Source organism: Zalophus californianus, chromosome 10 (assembly GCF_009762305.2).
Source record: "Zalophus californianus isolate mZalCal1 chromosome 10, mZalCal1.pri.v2, whole genome shotgun sequence".
NCBI classification, from domain to species: Eukaryota; Metazoa; Chordata; class Mammalia; order Carnivora; family Otariidae; genus Zalophus; species Zalophus californianus.
Window position 1 is genome coordinate 78688346 of NC_045604.1, and position 7947 is coordinate 78696292.

Consider the following 7947-nt stretch of genomic DNA (forward strand, 5'->3'; position numbering starts at 1 on the left):
GACTGCCTCTGGTCAGATGGCATGCTTCATGGCATGACTTGGGTGCCTCGGTTATCCCACCCATAAAATGGACACACTGGTAGTGTCTTAAGGCTCTTGGGGGGATTCAATGAATCCCCTTGTGAAAAGCACCCAGAGCAATGAGGGGCACAGAAGCAGTGAGTATGTGTTAGCTGTGACCAAGACGTGTTTCTCCACTGAACTTGTCACAGAGCACTTTTCTTTACTTGTCTGGCTTCTGGATCAGTCTGTGGGCCCGATTGAAATTTATTAAAATCCACATCCCTAGCACCTACAACTAGGCTCAAAACACCATGGGTATTTTACAGGGTGACCCACTGGGATGGAGGGGCTTCCCTGGATATGGGATTTTGGGGCTCACCCCCGGCAACCCAGGACACGCTGGTCACCGTGACACTTCCAACAAATGGGGGTAGAACACCAGACCCATCTTGGATGGCATCAAGATCTGGAAGCAGACGTAAATGGGAGGGTCTTCCCCTAACAACTCAATTTAGAAGCTGAGAACGTTTCTGCAGGAAGATGTTTATACAATGACAAGCCTCAGGAACAGACGGTCTCCTGGTTCAGCTCAAGGTAACATGAGTATTTGGCCCAAGTGTCACCAAACACGCTCCAGAACTAGAATCACTTAATTGGGTCTGAAATCCTTCATTTCCTCCAGGATTCCTGAGGAGAGTGGTATTTCTCAACAGGGCACCCCGGGATGTCAAGGCAGGAGATCGAGTCAAGACGTGGGTGGGAAAGGGAAATGAGGAGGTGTGCAAACATGAAACAAGACAGAATCAGAAAGAAAAAAAAAAAAAACCCACAATCTCTGAACCTCAAGATGGGCTCTCTCTACTCCTCGATGCAAGTTTCTGACGCTGTTAGTATCCGGAAGGGGTACTCTTGGCAGATGAGGGACTTAAGGCGTCATGGGTCATTTTTCCTGCCCACTACCATCCCTTTTTTTTTTTTTTTTTTAGATTTTATTTATTTGAGAGAGAGCAAGAGAGCACACAAACAGGGGGAGGGGTAGAAGGAGAGGAAGAAGCAGACTCCCCGCTAAGCAGGGAGCCCGATGCGAGACTCAATCCCAGGACCCCGGGATCATGACCTGAGCCGAAGGCAGGCGCTCAATCGGCTGAGCCCCCTGGTCACCCCTCCATTCTGATGAGATGACCAACAGGCAGCCCCCAAAGCAAAGAAGCACAGAGAGATGATGCCTGATGCTGAGAGGTCCCGTTGGGCAATGGTAGAAGACATGACCGGCTTCACTGCAGAATCCAACCAGGAGCTGAGCTGATGGGGGATCGGAGGCCACGGCCACCACCGAGCTCAGGGACGGTACAGGTGGGCCTGGTGGGTTTCCAGAAACCCCTGCATGCACGCCCCGGTCATTTACAAGAGTGGGTGGGCACCACCCATGTCTCAGGGGTCACTAGGAATGGCTCGGACCATGGCCTGGCCTGCTGAAAACCCACTGATGATCACAAGACAAGAGAAGACACGGAAGGATGGGAGCAGGCAGGGCACGGAGAGGGAAATGGAAGAGCTCAAAAGAAAGTCAAGGTGATGGAATGTATTTTAAGATGATGGAATCTAGAGGCAGGTCGAATTGTTTAAGAACAGAAACTCTGGAACTAATAAGCTCCCTTGGTTCAAAGGCCCAACTCTGCCGCTTCTAGGCTGTGTGAACTTGGGAGAGTTGCTCGACTTCTCTGTGCCTTGGTGTCCTCATCTGGAAAATGGGCTAATAGTAGCCATACCTCAGAGGGGGGCAAGTGGATGTGCCCTGGGCACGTGCTAATGACCTGCAGGGAAGCAGACAAGGACCAGGGAGGGGATCGCTTGCCCACAGTGGCCTGGAGGTTTCACTGCCAAGATCCAAGCACAGACCCCACTGCACCCCGTGCTCTGGTTCTGGGGCCATGACCCACCCAAAATAGCGCCCCCTAGAGTCGTCCACATCCTAATCCCCAGAACGTGTGAGTGCGTGAGCGTGGTGCCTTAAACAGCTGTGCTTCAGTTAAGAGACGAGGAGACCAACCCGAGTTCCTGGTGGGCCCAATGTCACCACAAGGCTCCTCATAAGAGGGAGGCAGGAGGCTCTGAGAAGACAGGATGTGCTCCCCTACCGGCTTTGAAACCGGAGCAAGGGGCTGCAAGCCAAGAAACGCAGGTGCCTCTGGAAGCCAGGAAAGGCTGGGAGATGGATTTTCCCCTAGAGCCTCCAGAAGGAACGCGACACCTTGATTTTAACCCAGGGACACCCATTTTGGACTTCTGACCTCCAGACCCAGGAGATAATGGACTTGTGTGACTTGAGCTGCTGAGCCTGGTTGTCCAACCAATTGGTTGTCCTCCCTCCCACGTGGGGTCCCCCACACCTCTGCCCCCTGCAGACCCGACTCCCTCAACCACCCATCCGAAACACCCAGGCCCGTCCGCCTGCCCTCAATCCAGAAGGAGCCCTTCTCTGGCTCAAACTTCATTTAACCGTGTTGAGTGCGGCCACCTGGGCATGGCCTGCCATCCCCCCAGGGACCCTGGCCCAACAGTGTGCCCCACCTGCCAATCCCACCTCTCAGCTGGCTCCCCTCCTAAGAGCTCTTTGATGGCTCAAATCCTTCCTTATCAAAATGTAAAAAGAAATACCCCTCTTCCCTCAGCCTGGGTGCTCAGCCCCTCTGGCTCCGTGCTTTTCTTCCCCATCCCCAGGTTCACTACCCTCACCCCCACTGGCCTCATGCCTCCCTCAGCCATGACCCCACTAAGCCCAGCTCCTACTTCTTGTTCTCTCCCCAAGCTGAAGGGTCTTCCTCTCATCTGGCCCAGCCCCGCACCTCTGTATCCTTCGGCGGGGGGCATTCCCCACCAGGCCTCCCCCAAAAAGGTTCCCAGGGACTCAGGGGTCTGCATCCACTCCTCAACTGCACCCTCAAGCTGACCTGGGTCATCACAGTCAAAAAGATGCTCACCTCGCTCGAGGAGAGGAGGGAAAATGGCCCAGAAACAGAGTCAAGCTTAATATCAGTAAGAAGTCACATGGACATCATGCACCTGCTGATATGATGGGGTGAAAAGTGCACTTCGGCTCTGTGGCCTTCCTCCCCCAAACCCTCGACCTCAGGCTCATCATGAAAATAACATCAGACAAACCCAGACTTTCTACAGAGGACCGGGAGAGTACTCCTCAAGACTGCCAAGGTCACAGAAAATAAGGAAAGTCTGAGAAACTGTCACAGACCAGAGGAGAATGGGACATAACTAAATACAAGGTAGCATCCTGGATTAGATCCTGGAAGTGAGTCCAGTAGAATAAAAGTTCTTCCTCTGAGTTCAAATAGTTTGGAATTGGTTAAGAGTCCGGGACACCAATGTCAGTTTGGTAGTCGTGACAAACACACCCTGATGACACTAGATGTTTACAGTGGGGGAAACTGGATGGGAAAACCTCTGTGCTAACTTTGCAACTTTTCTGTAAATATGCAATGGAAGTGTCTTCCAAAATGTAACGTGCATGGGTCCATTGACCCAGCAGTTCCTCTTCTAGGTATTTACGGTCGCGCTATCCCATGCACGGGTGAAGTGACAAATGATGAGCACACAGGGGTATCGCCTAACTATCTATCGGCAGGGGACGGGGCAGATCCGTGACGACCCATCCAGGCCAAGGGAATAGTACACAACCATCAGAACAGAATAAGCAAGAGTTTTATGTATGGAAATGCATTTCCTAGATGCATTGAAAAAACTGAAAAAAGTGCATGAAAAAAGCCCCAACAGTGTTCATAGCAGGCCATCATTTGGGTATCAGAAAGAAGGATATACATATCACCTTATAGAATATGCATAAAATGTCTCCAAAAGATATATAGGAAACTGGTAACAGCGGCTGTCTATGAGCAGGGGAGGGGCTGGCCTGGGGGATGCAGTGGGAAGGACACTCTTCACTTAACTCTGCTGATCTTTTGTATACTGAGCCATCGCAATAAAAAATCAAATTAAGAAGAAATTCAATAAAATAGATTTATTTATTAAATACAGCTTATTAAATTTACATGACTCAGTATTTATTAATAGTAACATATTTACAATTAAATGACATAAATTAATTGATTAATAAATGAACCTGTATCTGCCCTCCCCAGCCCAGCCTCCCATGTACTCCCACCTGTGGGTGAAATGACATCATCACAGCCCTTTGTCCCTTGAACCATCTCATGTTGCTGCTCAGCACCTGGCCCTTAGCCCCTCCCTGAGTGTTTGCAGAGTGATTAAAGCTTCTGATTACTTCTATTTAGTGAGATGTGTAAACGACTATTCTCACTACATCATCCCCAAATTTGTACCAACAGCGTCCTATTTACCAAAATAAAGTTCTCTTTGAATTTTGTGCTATGACCCATTTTTCATGCAGGGAGTTCTGAAGGCTGGTGGTTTATATGGGACTGGGGAGACATGGACTCTCCCTCACCGGCCTTAAGGAATCCCTCTGGGGAGGCAAAGTTAACCAACATGGGGGAGATATGGGAACAGACCCAAAGGGGAAACTGAGTCTAGATTCTAAGGCAAGTGGAGGGTATAGAGGGGACAAAGGCAAGGGCAGGTCAGGGGTGGGGGGAACAGCATGGCTGGACGTGCAGAAACAGGCACACCTGTGTCCTATGGGGAGGCGAGCAGCAGTTGGCCAGGAGGGTGGGGTCGGATCACGGAAGCCTTCCCACCACCAAGGGCCTCCCTGGCCCAGGCGAGGTGTGTGCCAGGCTGGACCTTTCAGGGAGGGACCCCACACAAGGGTTCTGCTTAATTAACCAGCGGCCCAAGAGCAACTTGAAAACCCCCCTTAAAATATTCAACTCCTGCCAAGATGGAGAGTTAGATTCTAAAAATAAGCCTCAAAATGTAGAACACCAGGAGAAACCAACCGCGGCAGAAGCCACACAGCGACTCCCATCAGTGTAAACAGACATCAGAGGCCCAACGGCCCATAGCCAAGGGGGTCCCTCTCCCCGCATCATGTCTGAACTCCAGCCTCGTAACTTCTGCTACTGCTTCATTCTGACTGGAAGCTTCCTGCAGCATCCCTCCCCAAAAAGTATCCACACTATTTTCTAATATCAATCCCATATTTCTCTCTGCTTCCTTAAAGTCTACAAAAAATAAGAAGATGGCGCCTGGGTCGGCATCTGGTGGTTCTGTGCTATCCCAGACTGCGGAAGGTCCAGCCTGGGGCTGCTGGTTAACTAACCATCCCTGCCCTTGCTATGCTAAAGCCTCTCAGCATGGGAAACCAGCACCCACTGTGTGAGAACTCTATGCAAAGTAAGAGCTCCTGGTTTCCTTGGGTGCCTTCTATGAGTAAGGTAAACACGTTTGGGCATCTGCCCTGATGATAAATATCTGTGTTACTTGGAAGTCTTCTATTTGCTTATTTCCTCAATTTGGGCTATATTCCAGTTGACTATGGGGATTATAGCTGTCATGTCTTTGAAAATTATGGGAAACATCCGCCTCGCCTTTAGCAAGATTTCAGGTGAGAACAGGGTGGTAAACGTTAGCTACTGAGTTCTCTTAAAGCCTGCCCCCGTGCCTGGGCCGAGCCTACACAATCCAGCCCTCTACAACATACGCCTTCCTTGTGCATCCTAATTGCATCCTGTCTGCAAATTAGATTCTGTCTCCCTAACTGGACCACATTACACCTCTCTGGGGCAAGGGCTGGGTTCTACACTTCTCCCGGGTCCCCATGGGGCTTTGGGAGAGCTATGCCCCACTACATCCTTGTAGAACTGAGATTTTACAAACATACACAGCACATACACCCCCTATATGATGGCAGTATCTATCGTGCAAGCACTTTATAAGTGTGTATTTTTTAAATACAGAAGACAAATCTTCCTTACAGAATTCCAAACAGTGTGTCAATACCCCTCCCTCCAGGGGGTGGAGCTTAGTCTCCCCACCCCTTTCCTGGGATGGGCTGGATTTAGTATCTTGCTATTAAGGGACAGTCTACAAAAAGACAAAGACAGGAACTCGGCAATGGGCAAACCTGGCAACCACCACCTCAACCTAGTGAAGAAGGTTCAGATTATTAGCAATGTCTTGTGGATATCAGGTACCCCCTGATGTCATGAGAAAGGCATTTCACCTCCATGCCAATTCTTCCCCTGCCCACGAGAAAAACACCAGACAAACCCAATCTGAGGGAAATTCTACAAAATCTCTGACCAGTACTCCTCAAGAAGTCATGGAAACAAGACTGAGACATCGTGAGACCAGAGGATGCTGGGAAAAGGTGTTAAAATGCCATGTGGTACCCGGGATGGGACCTTGGTACAGAAAAAGGAAGTCAGGGGCGCCTGGGTGGCTCAGTTGGTTGAGCGACTGCCTTCGGCTCAGGTCATGATCCCAGGGTCCTGGGATCGAGCCCCGCATCGGGCTCCCTGCTCGGCTGGAGGCCTGCTTCTCCCTCTCCCACTCCCCCTGCTTGTGTTCCCTCTCTTGCTGTCTCTCTCTCTCTGTCAATTAAATAAATAAATAAAATCTTAAAAAAAAAAAAAAGAAAAAGAAAAAGGAAGTCAGGGGGGAAAACGGGTGAACTCCAAAATAGAATCTGGAGTTCTGTTACTGGCGAGGCACCAATGTTAGTTCCGTGGTTTGAGGGTACTGTGGGGATGATGCGCAACAGTGTTAACAACAGAAACTCCCTGTGCTGGCTGCAACTTTCCTGCAAACTTAAAACTAAACTGTAAGGTGAACAGGGGCAGGCAGGCCTCACCCAAAGACATTCAAGTTCAATTTTAAAACACAAAAAAATTTTTAAAGGTGTTGTTGTTGTTTAAGAAAGTATTTTTTTTAAGGGTATTTTGGTTAAATGCAAAAGATGAAGTGAAGCCAGTTTCTGTGACCAGGGTTTCTAATTATTTCTAATTGGGGAGATTAAAGAGAAAAAAAGAAAGAAAAAGATATCCCCAAATGTAAGCAATGTACAGGCCTTGAGGTTTAAGAATCTCCAAAACCCCTCCCAGCTGGATGCACAAGGATGCCTGGCCTAAGATCTGTACCCTTCCCTTAAAACATCGATTTCAAAACTCTCACAGTGGTTTTAAACAAATGTGGGTGATAAACTCTTCTAAAAATACATCAGATCAACACAGAAAAGGGCAAGGCCTTCAGGGAGAAGATAAAGCAGCTTTTTCACCACCAACTTAATCCTCCTTCTTAAAATCAGTTCTTTCAAGGAGAGAAAAGGAAGATTATTCACTTCTACTCCCTGCCCCCACCCTCCAGCCCCAGAGAAGCAACCCAGAGACCAGCTCCCAATATTGGAATATTCGCATCACTGAAATGACCCCAGGGGAAAAGGGATTCCTTCAGCAAAAAAAGAAAAAGGGGGGGGGGCTGCAAAGGGCATTCCTGAAAATTGTCCCTGATGCCTAAGAAAACAGCCCTGTTTGTACACAAGGTGGAGAACGAGCTGGGAAGGCCAAAAAGATCTGGTCTTTTGCGATCTCTGGAGAAAAATGCTCTTTCAATAATGTGAACGTAAGTGAAACCTGATTATAAAAACTCTAAGGAACTATCTGACTTGTACATGTACTAAATCGAATATTGCTCAAAATTCTTAAACTAAGGGCCACTAGCTAGCAAACTTGAAAATACAAAGATACTGCAATGCTGTTTTTGTTATAATGGAATTTAACTTGCCCACGGTTCCGGAAAATGTCCCAGAGAATGGTGCTTTCTAAACTCTAAATTAGTAAGGAGGAAGAATTTAGACAAAAGGGGAAAATGGGATCTCCAGCCCTCTTCGGGAAAGGAAGTGAGAAAACATTATGACAGCTCTTGGGCTAGCTGCCCTCAAACAAATTCAGATTTGGTATACCTCAGTAAAAACACTGAAGCTCAGAGGAAATATTTCAGAGAAATTATTTT